This window comes from Protopterus annectens, chromosome 14.part0 (genome assembly GCF_019279795.1).
Source record: "Protopterus annectens isolate FY-2018-M chromosome 14.part0, PAN1.0, whole genome shotgun sequence".
NCBI classification, from domain to species: domain Eukaryota; kingdom Metazoa; phylum Chordata; order Ceratodontiformes; family Protopteridae; genus Protopterus; species Protopterus annectens.
The window spans coordinates 859,935,303-859,955,313 of record NC_056748.1 but is presented as its reverse complement, the minus strand read 5'-3'; the positions used below and the strand labels follow the sequence as shown (position 1 = coordinate 859,955,313).

The following is a 20,011-nucleotide window of genomic DNA, read 5'->3' as shown; positions in this document are numbered from 1 at the left end:
TATTCGTAACAGTGTTCGGTATTGTGCATTCTGTCAGGCTTATTGTGACGAACTGCAGTGCCTTAGTATTTTTGTGATGTGTTCAGCACTGTTGCATTTTATTACGTCAAATGAAAACTAGAGTTCTAAATATGTTTCAGAAAATGAATTCACAGAGTAATTTATTGTGGCATAAACCCTTTTTCTTTCTAATGGTGTGTCATTCAAAGAACAAATCCACCTGACATCCCCAGTACCTTATCTAAATTTTTTCAACTAAAATAAAAGTTTTTTTTATCTAAAGAGAGACAAAACACTGATTATTTCTTGATCCATCTGTTTTTCTTCATAGGCAGCACCAGCAGACAAACAGCATTCCATTATGTATTTTACAAATTAAATTACATGTTACTTTGTGTAGGAATCTGTCCCAGATGGCATAATGTATGTGGATATGTGGTGTAGAACCGAGACTGCAAAGCTGATGGAAGCCTACAAAACCAGTTCTGTATCAAGTTTTAGATTGCAGGGTACCCAGGGAAATGGGAGAGGGGTTTAAATCTCTTCTATACGCTGTAAGGATCATGAGTGAAGAAACAAGGAAGAACAAAGAACATCTGGGAATGTTACAATATCTGTAATTTAGATACATTGGAAGAAGGATTAAATGTGCACACAGGTATTTTAATAGGGTCTATATCACTTCAGCGAAGTGACAGTTCAGCGAACGACATTTCATCGGAAATGTTGTTCACCGAAATCCGCTGTTGTGGGGGTTGCACTCCCCACACCCCCCGCTAATTATATATACCATCTTCAAGACTGTAATACAGTCGGCAAATTTCCCGATCTGCACTGTACCACGATCTCAGTATGAATAGTTCGATACATGGCATGTTCGATGTAAGTGAACCAAAAATGTAATTCGCTGAACTGAATTTTTGCTGAAGTAACATAGACCCTTTTAATAGCTTGCAATTAAAACAAAAACTACCCTAAAACTGAAAATATAGATGTTTATTTCACTTTTTGATATTCTAAGCAGTACAAAGGTATCAGAATTATTTTGTGTTGCAATATACTTTAATTTCTTACACCCCAAAATTGACATGGATTTGTTCTTCAGTTCTTTCATGCTATGGCCACATTGCTGTTTGTATCCATATAATTACATAGAGTTATTATATATATATATATATATATAGAGAGAGAGAGAGAGAGACAGAGACACGTGTGTGTGTGTGTGTGTGTGTGTGTGTGTGTGTGTGTGTGTGTGTGTGTGTGTGTGTGTGTGTGTATGGGCCTACTTCAGGGCATCAAAATCCCAGAAGATCAATGACCACATCGTCAAAGAAGATCTTCCCAGGGAAAGTAATTACACATTCCTCAACCCACCCAAGATCGGACTACAGTTGAGAAAGGGGCAAAGTTCACCTTGTTGGCCAACATGCTACTTACTATATATATATATATGTATGTATATATATATATATATATATATATATATATATATATATGTGTGTGTGTGTGTGTGTGTGTGTGTGTATATATATATATATATATATATATATATATATATATATGCGAGAGAGATATATTCTTCATTTAGTTTCACTGAAAGTGCCATGAGCCAATGGCTTTTTGTACATTCTCTGAAAGAAGCATCACTTCTTTCTACAGCTGCATAGATGAAAGCAATATTTGACTTGCTCAAAATGGCAGTATGCCTTAGTAAGTAAACAGAGAAATAAAGAGCTTGAAATAAGGTTCACATGGAATTATCCATTACCAAGAGTTCAAAAACAGATGCAATGAAAAACAGATTTAGTAGTCCATAAAAAGAAGACAAAAGTATCATTGGTCATTGAAATTGCAACACCCAGTGACTAGTGTCTTACATACAGAGAGACACAAAGTCATAAAATACCTGAATTTGCAGACAGAAGCAAGGCAATGTAGAAGAAGGATACCCAGACATTTCCAATAGTAGTAGGAACAATGGGTCTCATAAAAAATAATTTACAGTCTTATTTAGATACGCTACCGATACACGAATCTCTGTATGAATTGCAGAGGACTGAACTATGGGCGGGTGCTGCGAGGAGCGCTTTTGGCTAGCAGCAAAGATTGAAACAATACTATTTTCAGGAACTTTAATCATACTTTGACTTAGGAATGGGATCTATTGTCATCATGGCATTGGAAACACACAAGACTTGGAGATATTAACTAGGGTATAGCAAATGATAAAATACTACTAACTATAATTACGATTCACAAAAATAAAGACATACAGAATAAAGATATAATGGGGCATATATTTGTAAGGTTCTGGGGACAAAATATCCTGCCAAATCATGATGTTAACTAAAATGTAATGAGTGCTAAGAATAATGGCGAAAATAATTGCCCTTGAAAGGTCTGTTCAGTCCTTGATGCAGCAAAGACATTTTCTATCAATAGTTTAATAGTTTGCTTTCTAGGTTTATGCAAGTGCTTCCAGAAATGCACTTCACTGAATGTATTTGCATACCATTTATAGGAAGTACACTGTGCAGTTGTGACCATTTCCAGACAATAATGGTAGTAGATGGTGAGCATCCATCCCTGTCTGCCTATTTATGTGATAAGGCTCAGGTAAAATGTGCTGCAGAAGATTTGGTAACTGTAGTGGACAAAATATCCACATGAAATATAAAAGATTAACCAGAAAATATGCAGCATTACAATATCTAAGCTGCCCTGATTAAATTCACCCACACAACTTCACTGAAAAAGTGCAGTTGTTTAAGACCTTACCATAACAGTACATGTTCTGCTGTTCACTGTTGCAGTATTCTTAACATATGAGCTTTGCTTGCTGACATCTGGCTGGGTACCAAAGCTTTACCTTCATATAATGTACATCCAGGAGATGAACTCAGATCATAGGCATTGGGGTATAAAAGCAGACATACATACGAGAACCTCAGACTATCTCCAAGCAAGCATCAGTTGGAAGAAGTCCAAGGAAACAGAAAGGTCAGCTATGAGGGCCTTAGGTTGAATATGATAAGCATGTTCCCCTTCTGAAAATAAGATTCTGTGGTATAGAATGTGCCTCTGTGTGTATAAAAGGCATAATGTTAGTGTCAATATGAGGTCAAGGAGTAAATAAAGGGGGGTAGGTGGGAGGGAAGGAATACTGGAACAGTAATCAGTAGGACATCTACTGTTGTGGTAAGCTCTTTCACAGCTGTACTATGTCCTGACTTATTCACTGTTGCAGTATTCTTAACAAATGGGTGATTCCCAGAACTGTAGAGAAAGAGGGTGGTAGGCTAAAAGGAACCAGAAGGAGAAGATTCCAGGAACCAGATAGAATTGTTCTGGCAAACACTGTCCTGGACATTGAGAAACCATCCAACTTGTAATGTTTTGTGAAGGTGTGAATAGAAGGTCAGGTGGCTGCTTCTAAAATGGACCAGTGCCATCACCTTTGTAAAAAGCATATGAGGAAGCTACTGCTTGAGTGGAGTGGGCTTTTGGGCAGTAAGGTAGAGTCTTTCCAGGGTAAGAATAACAGAAGGAAATAGCCTTTGAAATCCAGGAGGATACAGATTGTTTGGAAACTGGTTCTTCTAACCTAGGTTCCATGAAGGAAACAAACAGTTCATCTCTTTTTCTGATGTCCTTAGTTTCATCCAGGTAAAACCTCAACTTTCTGTGAATGTCCAAAGAGTGCAGTATTTTTCCCCCTTTTTCTGGGGATTAGGGAAAAAGACAGGCAGGTTGATTCCTTGGTTGAGCATAAATTCACTGACCACTTTTGGCATTAAGGATGGATTGACCCTGAGGCTAACCTTATCTTTGTGGAAGATGAGGAAAGGATGAATAACCATGAGAGCCTGTAGTTTTGAGACTCTGTGGGCTGATGTCAGTGCCAAGAGGAACCCTGTTTTACAAGTGCAGAATTTTAAAGTAGCTGAGGCAACTGGCTCAAAAGGGGGTAAAGTTAGCTTTTCCCAAACAAAGTTAAGGTCCCAAGGAGGTAAAATGCATTTTTTCTGGGTATTTAATGTGTAAAACCCCACTTAAGAAAAGTTTAACCTCTTGTCCTGGACATAAGAGGGGGTTACAAAGACAAACAAATATTAATGGTGGATAAGCGAGTCTTATTGGAAGAGTAGGCCAACCCTTAGTGTAAAAGTTCACACAAGTATTGTAGGAAAGTGGAGGTGTCCATTGAAAGGTGTTGGAGTTTCTGTTTAAAGCACCAGATGGAAAACCTGTTACATTTGGCCATGTAAGACTTTCTGGTGTTAGGTTTTCTGGTTTCTTGTAGAATCTGAATGACCTCTTCAGAAAAATTGTGTCTGGTGGGGATTAAAATTCTATCATCCAAAGGGTTAGGGTGGGAAAATCAAGACTGGGTGAAGGAGTAGCCCTTTCTGTTGGGTGATTAGATCTGGTTTTGGAGGAATTCTCCAGAATTTTTCCTTTGATAGGTGAAGCAGGAGATTAAACCAGTGTTGTCTTACCCAGAATGATGCCAGAAATAGAAGTTTTGGGTATTCCTTCTGGGCCTAATGAAAAAGACTTGGTAGCAGAGGTAGAGGTGGATATGCATAAAAGAATTTACTCATCCAAGTGCATCTGTTCTCCAATTTAGAGGTGTCAAAGTCCTTGCACTGCACAAGGGAAGAAGTTGGGTTTCAGGAGAGGCAAAGAAGTCTACCTGAGGGGTCCCCCATCTGAGAGTGATGGTGTTGAACATCTCTGTATTCAATTCCCATTTGTGTGGGTCTTCCAAGTCCCTGCTTAGAGAATCAGTCAACACATTCTGTTTTGAGGGATTGTATGTGCCTAAGAGATACTGATTCACTTGAGAGGCTGTGTGCCAAACCTGCAGTGCTAGACTGCATAGAAGATAGGATCTTGTGCCTCCCTGTTTGTTTATGTACTACATCAATGTGGTGTTGTCTCTGTATGTACCAGAAGAGTGCCTGGTTTCCAATGCTGTAAGAAGGCCTGCAAGGCTTGAAGATGTGCCCTAGTTTCTTTTAAGTTTTGTATTTCCCTCCTATATGGGCTGGCCACTCTCCCTAAAAATCTGTGTTCCCCTGTCCAAGCCACCCATGCCCTGTCTGAAACATCTGTAAGCAGAACTTGATTGTGTGCAGATGGAATCAGTGGAACATCTGAGTTGAGTGTAACCTGGTTGCTCCACCAAAGGAATTTCCTCTTGATACATGGAAGAAGGGGAATGTTGGCATTGAGAGAGTGATGCTGTTTGGACCACACTGATTTCAGGTACCTTTGAATTTTCTTCATGTGTAATCTGGTGAGAGGTACCATAGTGATGGTGGCAGCCACAAGTCCCAAATCCCTGAGAACTTGTCTTCCCAAGCAATAATCCTGTGTGAAAACAAGAAGAAATTCATTGGCTAGAGAGGTGACCTTCTGTTCAGGAATGGAGGCATGTTTAGTAGAAGTGTAAATATGGCATCCCAGGAACATGTGCTATTGGAAAGGGGTGAGCTGAGATTTTTTTGAAGTTGATAGTTAACATCAGCAGGATCAAATTTTGGATTGTGTAATGAAGGTGCTTTAAAAAAATGTTCTTGGATGCAGCCTGGAGTAGAAGGTCATCCAGGTATGGACAAATTTGAATGCCCTGAGTGCAACAGAAAGCCGCTACTTGGCCCAAACACTTTGGGAACACCCTTAGAACTGTAGACAGACCAAAGAACAAAGCAGTAAACTGAAAAAAAGATGACCAGGTAAAAAACCTGAGACATTTTCTGAAGGTAGGGCAAATGCAAATGTTAAGGAAAGTGTCTTTTACTTCCAAAGACACCATGAAGGCTTGAGGTAGTAGAAAAGGTATGAGACTTTGTAGGGACAGCATTTTGAAGGAGGATATTCTCAGGAAAGTGTTTAACCTGGACAGATCCAGGATGGGGATCCAATGACCCTACTTTCTCGGAACCAGGAAGATCCTGCAATGAAATCCCCTTCCTGCATAAGATATGTGAACTGCTTCTATTCCCTGAGACAGTAAGTCTTGGACAGTGGACTGTATGAGATGTAACTGGTTGGGAGGAGGTGGAGGGATACCTGCTAGAGTTGGGCTGTTCTCCCAGGACATGGGGTAACCCTCTTTGATAATGGTTAGAACCCACATATCTGAGGTTATTGTTTCCCAAACAGGAAGGAAAGAGAAAGTGATTTTGAGAATGGGGTGGAAGCTGGGGATTGGAGAAGAAAGTGGAAAATATCATAGTGGCCTGCTACTGAACTGAGGCCTCCTAAAGGGAGTGTCCCTCTGAGTTTTCTCTGGAAGTCTCCTCTTGCCAGCGTTCCTTTGTCTATGAGAAGTTCTGGGATCTCTGTTGATGAAAGAGAAAGATTTAGCTGGGTAATTTCCATAGTACCTGGGAACAGAGGACATCAGCTTTTGGCAGCAATCTTTCATAGCTTTTTCCCCTGTTCCTGCAAAGCTTTGAATAGATTAGCAGCTTGGGGGACAAAAATGAGATTATTATCCAAGGGAGAATCTAAAGTCTTAGATTTAAATCTTCAAGGATAGGCTGGCTACTTAAACAGATATACCTTCTAATCACAGATCCAGTGGCAGCTGACCTGGAAGATGCCTCCACAGCATCATGCCTATGTTTAATACTGTGCATGGGTATTTGAGAAGCCTGGGTCACTAAAGACTGCATGAGCTGCTTGGAGTCTGGAGTCTGTGGCTCTGTGATAGCCTTGTTTAAAGATTGTAAAACTGAGAGAAAGAATTTGGTCATTTGAGTTTAATGATTAATGTCCCTAAAGGCTATTGTGTAGGAAGTGTAAACTTTGTTGCCCCATCTGTCCATTGTTCTGCTATCTATATCATTAGTATGAATGCTAGTGCCAGGAAATAACTTGGAAAGTTTGTCCAGAGCTAGAGAAACTGCAGCTCAATCTGCCACAGGATTTTTCTAGAAATACATGAGTTCATCGGGAACTTTATAGAACCTATCTTGTCTTCTTTGTGCAGTGGGTTGAGAGTGTTGGCCTGAGGATTTATCCTGAAAGGTATCCAGGTAAGCCTCCAACACAGGTGGGACTGGCGGAGGAGCAGGAGTGCCCATCTCCAATAAACTGTAATATCTTTTGTGAACCTCAGACACTTGCCTAGACTGCCATTCAAATGTATTGTCATAGTCTGTAATGTTTTCCAAAGAAGGACTCTTCCAAGAGGGAATCTGGAGAAAGGAAATCTCCTTCAACTCAAGAAATCTGTTCAGGAGAATGTAACTGGGATGAGTAGTCTAAGGAGAGGTCCAAATCCCTATCCAGTTCCTCATCAGAGGAAGAGGAATCCATTGCCTGCTTATGGAGTGTAGTTTGAGAAGTCACAAAGGAAGGGGGTTTAAGGGGCATGATTGCCTTGAAATGCCCTTGAGAGACATCAAACCACTCTTTTTCCTTGAATGTAGAATGTGACATTGTGTGATTGAGTTTTTGTTTTTTCTTTTTCAGGGTGACGTCTGCCTGAATTAGCTTAGGCAGCTCTGAACCTTGTCACTTTTCTATGAGGGTTCTGGGAATTTCTTCCCTCACAAGCATCTGAAGGGCCCCACGAGGGCCCTCTGATACAATGATTTGCAGTTCATCTCAGGGTTCTGTCATCTACAAGGCTTCAGGAGCCATACGAGCTTCTGAAATGATCGTAGGAGAGGGTTCATGAGAAGTCGATTGTAATACCATGGGTTCAAACACCTCACCAGGTATGCCTGATTTCAAAACAACAGGAGAATCCTCTCTTAATCTCAAAAGTCTTTTTAGGCAGAAGGCCTACATCTCATCCTTTCAACATAGTGAATTGAGCCAAGTGATTAAAACATTGTGTCTCGAAAAAAATTAAGTGTGGACAGCCAGGTGTGGCAGATGGAAAAAGATTTCTGGTCGTATTCCAACCCTAAACAAAAAAGGTGCTTAGTGTGTACGTTTTTGTGTAGAATATGTCTACTACACTTGCACTTACCTTTCTTAGCTGACATCTAACAGTGGTTATCCAAAAAATAGACAAGAAATTAGAAGGTTCCCCAATGGGGCACTTATCTGATCTGACAAACTAAGCTACAGTACCTAGCAACCAAACAAATACAGTCTGTGAGGTACAATGACCTCCATTCAAGCTGGCAGCAAGATAATTTGAGGTTCTCTAACATATGTCCACTTTTAAACCCTGGCACCTATGAGCTGAGGTCATAGCCCAGATGTACATTTTACTAAAGTAAAGCTTTGGTACCTGGACAAACTTCAACAAGCAAAACTCATCTGTTAAGAGTACTGTAAGAGTGAATCAGTCAGGACATCATGCTCTACAATTCAGATAACATACCTTGCATCTGTCACTGTTAACATTATCTGGGCCATGCTGCCAAGTAAGTATTTCATTTATAACTGCCACATATTCTTGAAAAGTCAAAAAGTACTTTTGTGTTTTTACCAGTTATATGTTGCTCTCAGTACTAACTTTGATCAATGTATATGTTTTCTTTGAGACTTGTTTATTTTTTCATAGCTACAATGTAAATAACTAGAGATACAGCACATACCCTGTGACAAAATAATACACCCAGATGTACCTCTCAATCTGTATCTATTAATGATAGTAATTTAATAATGTTATCTTGCATTTTTCTATGAAGAATGAACCCCGTATGGGGTCTATATTAGAACATCGAAGTTTCAAAACTTCGAATGTTCTAATATCGAACCCTATTCAGCGAAAGCTGAAAATACTGAAGCAACAGAAAACCAATTTTTTTCCTAGGGAAAGAATTTGGTTGTCTGTTTCTGTTGCTTCAGTATTTTCAATGCTGTGGCAGAAAGTTATGGGTCGGGTTCAGGTAAGTGTGCGACTGAGTGTGGGTTAGGTTAGTTAGGGTTAGGGTGTGGGTTAGGTATGTGTGTGATTGCGTGGACATGAGGTTTAGGGCGGGTTAGTTGACTTAGGGTTAGGGTGCGGGTTAGGTATGTGTGCGATTGTGTGGACATAAGGGTTAGGGTGGGTTAGGTGAGTTAGGGTTAGGGAGTGGGTCAGGTAAGTGTGCGATTGTCTGGACGTGAGGGTTAGGGAGGGTAGGTGAGTTAGGGTTAGGGCGCGGGTGAGGTGAGTGTGCGATAGTGACGGACCTTAGGGTTAGGGTTTGGGTTAATGTAAGTGGATAGTTAGTGGTGTGTGTATAGTTCAGTGTAGGGTTAGGTGTAAGATTTTAGGTGTATGTGTGTGGATTGCTGTTTGTTTGGTGTACTTGTGTGTATGTGTTTGGAACAGCAAATTTTTTCCCTAGGAAATAATTCGCTGTTCTGTATGTTCGATGTTTTCAGCTTTTGCTGAATAGGGTTCGATATTAGAACATTCAAAGTTTTGAAACTTCGATGTTCTAATATAGACCCCCCCCCCATCTGATCATTATGCATTACATTAAGTAATAATTTCTTTATCCTGTTAGCTAATATTGTCATGAAAATGTTATAATCAGTGTTTAGTAACGAAATTAGCCTATATGAATCACAAGATTTGTGGTCCTTACCTTGTTTTAAAATGGGGGAGATAATTGAGTATTTCCACGATTGGGGTGTTATATATTTTTGCTTAGCCATAGTAAAGGCACTCATCATTTTCTTTATTATATATTCAGGAAAAATCTTATATAGTTCAGGAATTATTCCATCAAGTCCTGGAGCTTTATTATCTTTTAAATTTTTTATTTGCTCTTTCACTTCTGTTAGTGTTATTTGTTTATTTAATATGTTATTTTGTTGCATTGACACCTTAGTAGTTATATTTTCTTGAATAAAAGTATTTATTACATTATCTGTCTCCAAAAGGGATGTGTTATTATTTATATCTTTATAACAGTGTTTGAACACTTCTAATATGCCCATTAAGTTAGATGTACTCTTAACTGAACCATCACTTTTATATTTAATCTCATTAATAAGATTTTGATTGTTTATTTTTTGGATATTACTGCTATTTTATGTAGATATTTAGGATTTACAGCATAAGATGGTAATTTCAATTTTTCCAGGTTTATGGCTACCTTATGATTCAGAACTTCTAAGTATTTTTAATTGAGAAAGAGCTTCTGCTTGAAAGCTTTGCATTGTGTTTTATTAAAACAAGTCTTGACAGTGTAATCCTTGCCTGTTGTTTGTTTTACTCTTCATTTGTTGCTTAAGGAATAATTCAGTTCCAGAACGTGGTTTCTTCTGTTTATTTTTGATTTAACTTAGTCATTTTATGTCTATTTTGTTATTTGGTTTTGCGTCCATTTTTATCTTGTCTGTTTTTTTTTGTAAGTCTAAAAGTTCTTTGTCCCACTCTCTCCTTTTTTTAAGGTACCAAGATTTTATTCTACCATATATATAAACTTTAAAGGTGCCCCATAGTATAGTATCAGTCACTTCACCATTATCATTTGTTTCCATAAGCGTGTCTATTTCTTTCATTATCCATTCCTTAAAGTCATTTAACTTAGTTATGTAAGCAGGAATTCTCTGTAGAAATCTTAAATCATCTGTATGAGTAGTTAATGTAAAGTTTATAGCATTATGGTCTGAAAGTATACAAGTCGTTATAGATACGTCACTTATTTTTGAGTATATATTATTTGATACAAAGGCCTTATCAGTGGTTGTTTGTGTACCAAACCAATATGAATAGAAAAGTTGAAGACCTTTGACACTTAATATTGATTATAAAATCATTATCACTGTTTTGCAAAAAATATTTGGAGGAATATTAAAGAAAACTATAAAGGAAGGGAGTATATGGGATAGAGGGAAGTTTACAAAATATTTATAAGTGATTGTGCTAGAGGTTATTAAGGGAATTGAAAGCAGAAAAACTATTGCTAAGCTGATTACATGTTATGCGTAAAAAGTTTATGATTGTATTAGACATGAAACTATATCTGAAGTCTTGGAATAGTATGAATTTCATTTTTTAAAAAGATTATAAGGCCTGTATACAGTAATTTTGATATATATGTAGTAAGAAATGGATGGTATAATAAAGAAATTAAAATAAAAGGTGCAGAAAAATAGGATTGTGTGCTTAGAAGGACACTGTTTGCTTTAGTAATGAATGCTGTCCTATCACAGGCTGAAGAAAAGGAAGATAATGTGCAGTTTTGTTTAGCGAAGTGGTAGCCATTCCAGTTTATATGGTTTATGCTAATGATTTGGTAATAATGGCTAGTGGAAAAGTATGAATTAAAGAAGCCATTTTAGAATTAAAATATTGTTAAGAATGCCCCCCTTTGGGATGTACCTTACCCGACACCTGCAGCAATTAGAAAGACCCCAGAAGTACCTCACCAGGAGGATCAAGGGACTCAAACAGATGCCATATGCTGCTCGGTTAAAAAAACTCCAGCTCTACTCAGTTGCATACCGCCTACTTCGAGGTGATCTATGCCTGACATATAAAGCTATGTCCAACCCAGAATTAATGGACATGTTCCACCTCAGTAAATCTAAATCCCTTAGAGCCATGCGCTCGAGGGACTTGAACCTCAGCACAGAAATAAATAGAACATGTTGGAGGGAGAGATTCATAACCCAGAGGCTCCCTTCGCTCTGGAACAGAATTCCAATTCATGTTAGGCAGAGCACCTCACTGACTCTCTTCAAGAAGAATCTTGATGAGTGGATGGGGGATCGTAGGTTTGTCCCGGGGATTACTTCCGTGTCACTATTAGACAGAGGCACAGTAAACTAAACTTTAAAAAGGGCACAGTATACTCAAATCAAGGGGTGGCATAACCCAAACACAATCGGGCTAGGCTTATAAATGCCCCAGGGCAGATAGCCTAGTATGAACCTATGAACCTATAAGAAAATAATAGGTTTAAAAATAAAGTAAGAGTACGGATTTTGTTGAAAGTGTTAAGATAACTGGAATTTGTTTTTCAAGGTCAGAATTCAAATTATTGGGTATAACATTTGGCAACATATCCTACTGGGTACTTTGATACACAAAATACTTAAAAGAGGCTATTAATTACCTATGAAAATGAAGCTTCCCTTTAGACACCAGATTTTTTTCCCTACGATATACACAAGATTAAAGTTTTTCTTTAAGCAGACCTCCTTTAAAACATGTGCAGGTGAATATGCATTCTTGCATCTGTGTCCGGCATTATGGAACAAACTTCCATTTGAAATATGGAAATTTAAAACACTCATTGAATTAAAAAAAGCTATATTTGGACATCTGCACAGGGAAGTAGTGTGCACTTGCTTTAGTGTTAATGGTCAATCATACTGTTGCCACCTAGCACCTAACTAGCTACTGTAGTTAGTCACTTCATGCTGCGTGTAACTTGAGAGTACAACTCTATATACTGCACATGAGCTAAATAATCTATTAAATTTGTATGTTAATGTTTATTATGTGAATAATGTTGTTAAAAGTGCCATAATGTCTGCAAAATCTTCTTTATGCACTGTAGAAGTTGCCCAAAGTGGTGTAACTTAGGTATGTATCTACCTGTCTTAAGCATAACAGCCAACTATTTTGCTTATGAATGTACTTTTCTCACTGTTTAATCTGTTCTCTCAAGTCATTGCTCAAAAGGGTACCTGGACCAGTCCACTTACCTGGCTAGCAAATTGTAAATAATAAGAATAAGTAAATATTAGTGTAAGGATTCGGGTATTAACGGTATGTATTTAGACAAATAGTCAAAGTAGATATGTAAAAGATATACATGCATAAGTTTATAGCTAATTACTAGGCTACCTGCCTTAATGGGCCATTCTAATCCTAGCCAATTTCTCTCCCAAAGGTGAGAATCAAACACTGTATGTCAAACACCTTAACCATTACACCAATCCCTAACTATTAGCTGTATATATTCTTTTTCGCCCATTTCCTCTTTTTTCTTTGTACTTGTCCCATTCAATTTTATTTTTCTGTCTTTTATACTTTTACCAATATAATTCTTTTTTTTTTATTGTCACCAAATTCATGTCTTCTTCATCACTTACTTCAGTGCCGCCTTCTATATCTTCTGTATTATTTTTGTCATCTAATTCTATTTCTACCACTTCTAAAATATAATTTTGTTCATTTTCTTCTTTCTTTTTCCTTATTCTTATTTTCATTTTTACAATCCATCCATAAATGTCCAATTTTGTTACATTTATGACATTTCAATTCACATTTTTTGCATCATGTCCCATTACCCCACAAATATAATATTTTATTTTATCATAGTAACATATCAAATATGAATGGCTATGTAAATATGCACATTATGAACTGTTATTCACCAGACAACAACCATTTATAGAGGTTTGCAGTTGTGTCATGAGTAGGAAGAAGTCAAAAGAACTAATGGATACTACAGTCTGTACATGTTTTTGAACTGGAGAGAAAAAGTTTACATTGGCATTTGAAAGAGGTGCTTACTTAGTTTGCTTTCAGACTGTTTGCGAACATATTCCATTGTTTAGTTAGGTATGAACATGGGGATTTATCACAATATTTGATGTTGGTTTTCTTTACAGCTAATCAAAGGTTGTTTGAAGAATGTAATGTCCTGATGGGATACACCAGTTATTGTTGTGGGTATGAGATCAGGGCACAATTTGGTGTACTTCAACTGTTGATTGAGGGTTAGTTATATGTACTGTATTTTGTTTGTGTATGACATCTAATGTAATGTTTACAAACTAAGGTTGTGAGATGAGTAAGGTATATAGTTTGTAATGAATTTTGCAATCATATTGTAGGTTGTAGCATGCAGACTGGTTGCACTTTGCTTAGGTTAACCATGATTAAGATTCCATAGAATAATTCTGCTAATAGTCATGTTCAGCTAACTTCTTTTTTGTTGTTGGTAGTAAGGTGTGTTTCACACAGTGCAAGAATCAATTCTTCTAACTGAGTTCTGTTTCTTTTCATTTAAGATTAGGTGGTTTTCACTGTGTCACTCTATAATGTACTGAGAACCCACCCCACTCCCCTTGGCCACCTTTCTTATGCATGCTAACCCTAACCTTGACATTGCCCCTAATCTACACATTAACACTTTACCCTAACAGTAAAACTTCAGGCAAATTTGGTCTGAAGTTATTGTTAAGGTTTGAGTTTATCAATCAGAAATGGAATCTATTTGTTTTTCTTTTTCAGTCATTACACAGGAATATTGGAACATACTAGGCATGCCATCATATACACCATTAAGCAAATCCTTTTCAAGCACTTAATAGTGCTCACCTCCCAGTCTGTGCAGGGCTGTACATAATAACCCTGGTGTAAATTTGTGTCAGCCTATCCAGTCACCAAGACTAGCCTTAAAGTGGACAAAGTAGTACTAGGCTAGGAATACTTTGAGTTAGGAATCTATCTCTCGAGTGAATCTTGTTTATTTTTGGTGCAGATTTAGATCCTTAGTGCAGATGTTTGTAGAACCACTGATTTTGCAAACAAATAGGCTGTCAGATAGGAATGGGTCTTTCATGGCTTAAAAACAAGAGACGGGACACATCCCAGCCACCTGTAGGATACTGTGTATAAGGAGAGTCGTGTTAATCCATATATGTAGTTGAAAGAATTAAAGGCCTTTAATTTTCTTGATTACAAATCTTTGGGACCTTTCCAATTGAGTGATATGCTTGTATTTATACATACCAAAGGGGGCATTGTATTCAGTGATGGATCTGATAAGGGAAGAGTACAGTGGTAGGATAACTTCTTTGGCTCTTGAAGATATTCCCTTGGAAATCAACTGGGCCAGATTGAAGAAATTCCTGACTGTGGTGGAAACATGATAATTTAATGAAAGGGAGTTATTGACATAAGTATCTAGGTCTCTGTATGACCATATGTGCCTGAAGAGGAGTACCATTTATAACATATGAGGTGGGAGCAACATTTCAGCCAAAGGCTACTCTGCTGCACTTTTTTTTCATTTAGTTTTGAAACCGTTTTTGATACACCGTGTATGTGCATATTCCAATCCTTGCTGAAGGTGTTTAGTATCAGTGGATGGGCAGATAACAGTGCCCAGTTTGCAGTCATTAGCAAACTTGATCAACCACATGTCTGGGATATCATGCTTCAATGTTTGTGTACTTTGGTGTAATATCATATAATTATATAAACACACCCACACACACATACATGTGTGTGTGTGTGTGTGTGTGTGTGTGTGTGTGTGTGTGTGTGTGTGTGTGTGTGTGTATGTGTGTGTGTGTGTGTGTGTGTGTGTGTGTGTGTGTGTGTGTGTGTGTGTGTGTGTGTGTGTGTGTGTGTGTGTGTGTGTGTGTGTGTGTGTGTGTGTGTGTGTGTGTGTGTGTGTGTGTGTGTGTGTGGATCTCTGTCAAAATAATGAAGTACCATAACATCAAGTTGCAAAACGGTGAGATGGAAACAATGAAAGTTTATATTCACGAATGTCCAGATCATCATAAATTTTCCCCTGGTAAGTAAACAATCTACCAACAAAACTTGAAAAAAAAAAAAAACTGAAGCAAATAAAACCCACACCACCCAACTAAATATACCAACAACACTACAGTGGAGAACAGGGCAAAATTCACCATATTGGCCAAATGACTTCTTTTGTGGCAAAAACTTATGATGATCTGGATGTTCATGAATGTAAACTTTATCATTTCTGTCTCGCTGTTTTGCAAATCGATGTTAGGGTAATTCATTATTTTGACATAGATCCTTATATATATATATATATATATATATATATATATATATATATATATACTTCACAACATTGAGGTACTGGCTGACAACTAGTCAAGTATAACAGGAAGGTCTGGCAGAGAGGGGGTTATGGAGGAAACGATGCACAGCCTACCCGCAAGGATGTAGAATTATTAGGTTTTGGGGAGTTAAAGCATTGTAGCAGGTGTATGGATTGAGGCATATGGCAAAGAGTTGTGGGAAAATGTTTTGACATGACAATGTGATGAATGCACCACTTGTGCACTATGTATACATGTGCAGAGTATGGTTTATAATGATGGGATATGCAGATATTCCTAGAGGAGGTTTAGGGATGGATGTGTAATCCACTTGGTTGTGTAGGAGCCCATGTAGATGATGCACAGCACTGCATACCTTTTGTTTTGCACTGTAAAAAACTCAAGCTGGACAGCCGACCTCTATTTATCCATAAATCTAGCTCTTTTTAGGGTTAAATAAAGTTTGTAGGGGATAAGGGAGTGAAATTTTTGCCAGATCTGTCCGCCAGCAGGTTTGCTATCTCTGCGAGGTCAGTATGTGTGATACCGTTTGTCACTTGTTTGGCACATGCTTGGGTCCTACCTTTTAGGCTGCATACGTAGCTGTAAAAAGTTATCCATGGCTGTGATTGCTAAGTTTTTCTCAAAATTACACTTAAAGGATCTGACACATTGCCTTATTTGCCTGTTGAGGCTGAGGAGGCTGCTTCTCCATTGTTGGGCTCTCGCCTTAGTTTTCCTAGACAGGAACATTTTGGATTTGTTGTAAAGTTTATTGGTGCTGGATGCCCACCAGGGTGGCTTGTTTTTACTTGGGGCTCTGACTTTGATTCTTGCTGGAACAGCTGAGTCCATGCACTTATACAAGTGATTGTTCAGGGCTTTAGTGTAAGCTTTCATGTGGTTACCACTCACAGCTGGAGGTGGGGCCTGGAAAGCATTTATACCTTCCCATAGGAGGGTATAGTTTGAATTTGCCTTGGTGAAGTTTTTAGCCTGACTTCACCCTTTGTGAGTGTTAGTGCCAGTTCAAAGGTGACTGATTTGTAGTCAGACTTAACTAATGAGGGTCCAACAGTCATAGCGGTGCATCTGTTTGTCATGTTAGTGAGGACCAGATCTAGTATGTTTGTTCCTCTTTTTGAGGTTTGAACAATTTGCTCCAGGGCATTTGAGTTAACAAAGTCAAGGAACTTTTGTGCTAGTGAGTTAGGGCTAGAGTAGGTTTCCTAGTTGATGGTGGGATAATTAAAATCCCCCATGACCAGAGTGTTTGGCAATATTTGGATTGACTCCAGTTTGGTCAAGTGAGCCTTGTGCAGATCATGATCCATGGAGGGGGATCTATGACTTGAATGGGGGTTTTACCCACAGTAATCTGAACTTGAAGTAACTCCATGGAGTTGTCCTGTCTTACGAGTCAGGAGGTGAATTTTTCTCTAATATAGATAGAAACACCACCTCCTTTGGACCTTGCGCGTTCATTTTGTGGTCTGAAGGTGTGGAAGGCATTGCAGCCTTGCAAGGCCGGGGTTATCTCTGATTCTTGAACTAGGTTTCTGTGACTGCACAGACATCTACATCCTCCAGTGATAGCAGTGCTTCCAGGGTGTGCAGCTTTTGGTTTAAGCTCCTAGCATTTAGCAGCATCACCCTTATTTTGTTATGAGTAGCAGATTCCACATCAGCAATTTTGTTTTTGAGACCTTGCTAAAAGAAAAGGCATTGTGAGGGAGGCAAGAGCCTTTGCCAGCAACTGAAAACCTAATGGTGCTAGGTAATACCATATTTGGCAAAGCAGTGAGGTTTATCGACCATGTCATTCAAGGCTGACAGAGACTGGATCCCCTTGGAATGACACCAAAAATAAGCCAATTATTGAAATCAATCATTTTTTGTTTATACTCTTGCATCATTCTTGGTGAGGGTAATATGCTGCTCAAGGCTAGTGACATAACTGCCTGGGACACATACTCAGAGAGCTAAATCGTGTCTCCCTTCATTAGTCCAGTGAGGTACATCTCAGTTTGTTCACTCCGGCATGAGCTATGGCAGAGTCATAATGGTAGTTGTTGCTGAGAGACCTGAGTGCATGTGTGATCTGATGAATCCTGGCACCAGACAGGCAGCTGACCTTGACTTTCTTCTTATCTAACCTGGTGATTGGGACATCCATGAGTCTCACAATGGAGTCTCCAATGACAAGACAATTTGTTTTTTGAGCGGTACGCCTTAAGGGCTTGGTAGATGAGACACTGGTGTTGCTATGTGTCTTGGGTGCTGTGGGAACTGTGTTAGTTGATTAGGTTGTCAGCCTTTCTGTATGTTCTGCAACTTGGGATGAGTGCCTTTTGTGTTGGTAGGTCTATAGTCAGACTGTGTCTTTAAAATTCCAACATATGCTTCTTCTATTACCATTTTGGTCTTAGCAAAAATGTTTTCTACAGATGTTTCAAATGTTATATTACTTTATGAATTACAAGTCATTTGTCTAAAGAAGCTTCAGTGAATAACATACAAACAAACAAAATACTCAAGTACTGTTGTTTCCTCAAAGAAAACAGTTTGTTTGATGATATTTCTGTCAAACACTTAAACCACTTGCTTTACAAAGATGCAGAGGATTTACAGGGCAGCGCACTGGTGCTGTGGTTAAAGTTGTCACCTCACAGCAAGAACTTCTCCGGTTTGATTCTTGGCTGGGGTGCCTCTTGTGTGGAGTCTGCATGTCCTTCCTGTGCTTGAGTGAGTTTCCTCCTGGTGCTCCAGTTTCCTTCCACATTACAAAGACATGCATCTTGAATGTTTCTCCCCGAACTTCCACTGAAAATAGGCTCTTTCCTAGTTGGACTTTCCTGGTCAACAAATGTTAAATAAATAAATACATAGTTAAAAAATCTTGTTTCCTTACATAGTTGAAATGGCACCAATTAATCAATCACTATCTGATTATTTCACATCAGATATCATTACAGCAAGTGCGCTTCAACATTCAAATGAAAAATGACTGCAGTGGTAGCAGTGGGAGTTGGTCTTCAGTCAGCTCTATCTGAATGTGGAATTAACTGAGTTAATTACATTAAAAAAATCTGAAAATGCTGAGATAAATCATCTCAGCCTCATTGCCTACAAAGGCTTAACACTTAGATGCAGAGTCATCCTATAAGGCATGTTAGAGTAACAGCATTAACATTCCTGTGGGGGCTGATTCACTTTGCCTAGTTTGGATTAGAACAACCTGCCTGCATTTAAACAATTTGTAGCAATAAACTGCACTTTTATAACACAGGATTAACAAAAATAACAACAAAGATGTAATGAATGGAAAATTACTGTTGTCTAAGTCTGAGCAAATTGTAGCAATAAACTGCCACTCTGTAACACAGAGCAAGTTAACAAAAAAGGCAGCATAGATGCCACGAATAGCAAGTTACTGCAAGTGGCCTTCAAAGTGTCATCTACAGTTGTGACTGAGTCACAGCCATATGGCAGGTGGCACCTAATATTTCAAACAGGAACAATGGAGTAGTTCCTGTAAATATTCCAGACTAGGAAAGGGTAAAGCTCTTTCCTTTGCTGTTTAACACTCAGGATCAAAACTGTTAGGGCAGCATTGAGTTAGTTGCAGCCTCATGGCACCTAGTAAATACCTGAGGGACCAAGACACACTCAATTTTGAATAACAAACTCACTATGTGTCTGCATGAGTTACATTTGCTTGATGTCAGAAGGAAGCAATAAGGTTATTTAATGTACGTTTTCAGGACATACAGAATCCTATATCTCCATCTCCTCCCTTACCCTTTCAACTGTTATATGGCCTCTTAAATGCCCCCATGAATTTGCCCTTCTCCATCATTTCCAACAGTCCATTCCATGAGTCCACAGTCCTAGCCGTGAAGAATGCTTGTGCAAATCCAGGAAGTAGTTAGTCCCTGTGACCTTCTGCTTGTGCCCTTCTCCTCCCACTCTGTCTTTGCTACTCAGGATGACCCGTTTACATCCACTTGACATGATCCGGTGCACACCTACCATACCTCCCACATCTCGTCCAATTTCTAGTGAGAAGAGCTTTGCCTCTTATGCTATGTGGTTATACCCTTACCCCTCCACCACACTCCACACACACCCTCTGGTGACCTTCTTTTGGAATCCTTCCAGCTGCTTGATTCCCTCTAATTGTATGGTTTCCAGAAGCAGACACAGCACTGAAAGTATGTCCTGAACATGGCCTGCAAGAGCAGAAACATTGCCTCTGTTTTGGGGAGTCTAT

General features: G+C 38.7%; 1 protein-coding gene across 2 annotated transcripts in view; it reads left to right on the top strand.

The window, feature by feature from the left end:
- Positions 1-20,011, top strand: part of SPOCK2 (SPARC (osteonectin), cwcv and kazal like domains proteoglycan 2) — a 1,197,555-nt gene that overhangs the window by 552,394 nt on the left and 625,150 nt on the right. The window lies entirely within an intron of this gene.